At 40.4% G+C, this 3,369-nt stretch overlaps 1 protein-coding gene across 5 annotated transcripts in view; it reads right to left on the reverse strand.

Annotated features, from left to right (window-relative positions):
* The window catches only part of DZANK1 (double zinc ribbon and ankyrin repeat domains 1), a 61,267-nt gene that overhangs the window by 51,391 nt on the left and 6,507 nt on the right, over positions 1-3,369 (reverse strand). The window lies entirely within an intron of this gene.

Here is a 3,369-nt window from a genome sequence, read left to right on the forward strand (position 1 = left end):
TATGGAAGTCAGGCTTCCTACATGGTGGCTGGCTCCACCCAGTGTTTATGTTCCAAGATAACAGAGCAGAAACTGCTACACTTCGTGATCTAGCCTCAGCATCATTTCTGAAACATTCATTGGTCAAAAGTAAGTCATAGGACCAACCACTGGGAAGCATGGTTAATCTTGGTGCATGGGTTCACGCTGGGCTGGACTCCATCTTGACTGAAAAAAATCCATCTTAGAGGCCTGACTATGACTCCTTGCTTTCAGTATCAAATTAATCTATCTACCATATTGACCATAAAGATTTTATACTTCAAATCTCAAACTATTCTAAAACAAAGAATCAGGTTGTCTGTATATCATTCCATGTGACTCAAGGGAATTTTCCTGTAGATAGCATAATATATGTTGCTGTGGTAGATTTAAACTGCTATTCCTCAAATGCTACCATGTTTTCAATTTATTCATAATATTTTACAATTAATCTTGTTCCTCTTTGATGCAAAAGAAGTTCCATAAGAAAGCCATGTAGAGGTGCCCATAACTAAAAACTGATGGTGATTTATTCTGAGCACCAGCAACTCACCTAACACTATTTTTTTTAATATATATTTTTATTGATTTCAGAGAGGAAGGCAGAGGGAGAGACAAAACATCATGATGAGAGAAACAGTGGGGATTAAGTCCACAACCCAGGCATGCGCCCTGACTGGGAACTGTACCAGTGACCTCTTGGTGCATGGGTTCACGCTGGGCTGGACTCAATCTTGACTGAAAAAAATCCATCTTAGAGGCCTGACTATGACTCCTTGCTTTCAGTATCAAATTAATCTAACCACATCCTTAAAGAAAATATTGTAAAAAACATTCTTCCTTAATTGCCGGGAGCCGGTCCATCCTTGCTCTCAGAACCTATACACAGAACCGAGAACACAGAACCTAGAGACAGAACGTAGTGAGAGAACATGGCAAAAGATCCTGGACAGAAACTGGCAACAGAACCTAGAGACAGAACCTAGCGAGAGAACCTGGCTGAAGAACCTAGAGACAGAACCTGGCTACAGAACCTGGATAGAACCAGGCGAGAGAACCCAACCATGCCGGTCAACTGAACGCTGCCTCCATGTCATTCCTTCTTCGCCGACTCCATCCACACCTTTGGGGACCCCTGGACCTGCTGGGGTTGGACCCCAGCACTTAATATCATGTTCTGCAAAATGGTTGTTTTGTACAGGACTACTGAGTGGTCCACTGACCATGGAAAACATCTATGATTACCCAGGATCAACCACCAGATGGCAATCATGGGACAACTGACCTCATCCTCATTCGCAAACCCTGCACCGACCCCTGGCCCCTATATGAGCATTCCACAAGAAACCTCAGGAAGCTCAACTTCTCTTTTCTGGTTGACTCCCCTGTGCACAAGCTCTTTTCAATAAACTCTATCTGCTTGATCTTGTACTTTTAGTGCACATTTCTATGACATTGAGACTCAAGAACCTGGCATTCAAGGTCTAGTAACAAGAAACCATGTGGCCCTAACCGGTTTGGCTCAGTGGATAGAATGTCAGCCTGCAGACTGAAGGGTCCCAGGTTTGATTCCAGTCAAGGGCATGTACCTTGGTTGCAGGCACATCCCCAGTAGGGAGTGTACAGGAGGCGGCTGATCGATGTTTCTCTCTCATCGATGTTTCTAACTCTTTATCCCTCTCCCCTGCTCTCTGTAAAAAATCAATAAAATATATTTTTAAAAAAAGAAACCATGTGAAAAAACTCATGCTAACCTGCTAAAGACACAAGTCAGCCAGCACCAACCACCAGGAATGTGAGTCAAGCTTTCTATCCTGCTCAAAGTGAGCCAAAAAATGACTGCAGACACCCATGCCAATGACCTCAGGCAAAACCAAGAGAGTAACTGCCCTGCTGAATACACACCAAAATGTTGACCCACAAAATAATGAACAAATAAAATGACTACTCTTTTAAGACACTAAGTTTCAGAGTGGTTTGTTATGTAGCAAGAGCTAACTGATTCAGCAGCCAAGGCTGAGAAGCACTGGTTATATAATTTTGGAGATCCTTTTCTTTCTTTATTATTTATGTTGAGTTTTAAATTTATTATAAAGTAATGGTCTTACATTTTGGAAGCTACAAAATTATCAAGAAAAAAATAAAAAAACAAGCTCTGGCCAGTGTGGCTCAGCTGGTTGAAGGTCATCCCATGCACCAAAAAGTCGCCGGTTCCATCCCTAGTCAGGGCATATACCCAAGTTGCAGATTCCATCCCCAGTTGGGATGGGTACAGGAAGCAACTAATCTCTCTCTCTCTCTCTCTCTCTCTCTCTCTCTCTCTTTCTCTCTCTCCCTCCCTTTTCCCTTCTCTCTACAATCAATAAAAACATATACTTTTAAAAAAACATACACAATACTATATTTTATTATATTATACTATATTATAGAGGCAATGACTGCTGAAGTTGACATGTTTTCTTCTGCTTTTTCCTCTATATTTTTAAAGTATGAACATAATATAGTATAATTTTTATCCTAATTTTTTCACTTATATCATAAATGTTTTCCTGTATCATTCAAAACTTCATGACCACAATTTGTCTCTCTCTCTTTTTTTAATCCTTACCAGAGGATATTTTCCCATTGATTTTTAGAGAGAGTGGGAGAGAGGGGGAAAGACAGAGAGAAATGTCTATGTGAGAGAAACATCAATTGTTTGCCTCCTGCACAAGCCCCGACCACAGACCAGGCCAGGGAGGAGCCTGCAAACCAGGTACGGGCCCTTGACCAGGATAGAACCCAAGACCCTTCGGTGCATAGGCCGACACTCTACCCACTGAGCCAAACCATCTAGGGCTAAAGTCCTTTGTCTCTTTATTAAGAAACTAATTATCTTAAGTACCTAGAAACAGACTTGAACGAAGCAGTGTAATTTCCAGAAAGAACTATTTTATTGCAAATGTGTACAAGCACTAATTTTTCTTTTGTGAGGAAACCCAAATTATTTTTTATATAAATATTTTCTCTATACTGAACACACCTGAAATACTAACACTGCTTTCAGAATAAACAATTAGCAGGCACAGAGCAAGATGGTAAGAAACACTTTATTTTTTAGACTCTTTAGAAGCTCTATTAATTCCTCCAAACTATATATTTGCCATTATATTAATACTTCATTTCACTACTACCTGCAGCTTCCAAAGGAGCCTGTCTTATAGAATTAGGTATGAGAGTACTATTTAGCTTGTTAATTTTTTTGAAATATATTTTATTGATTTTTTTACAGAGAGGGAGAGAGATAGTTAGAAACATCGATGAGAGAGAAACATCGATCAGCCGCCTCCTGCACATCCCCCATGGGGA

Source organism: Myotis davidii, unplaced genomic scaffold (assembly GCF_000327345.1).
Source record: "Myotis davidii unplaced genomic scaffold, ASM32734v1 scaffold608, whole genome shotgun sequence".
Lineage (NCBI taxonomy): Eukaryota > Metazoa > Chordata > Mammalia > Chiroptera > Vespertilionidae > Myotis > Myotis davidii.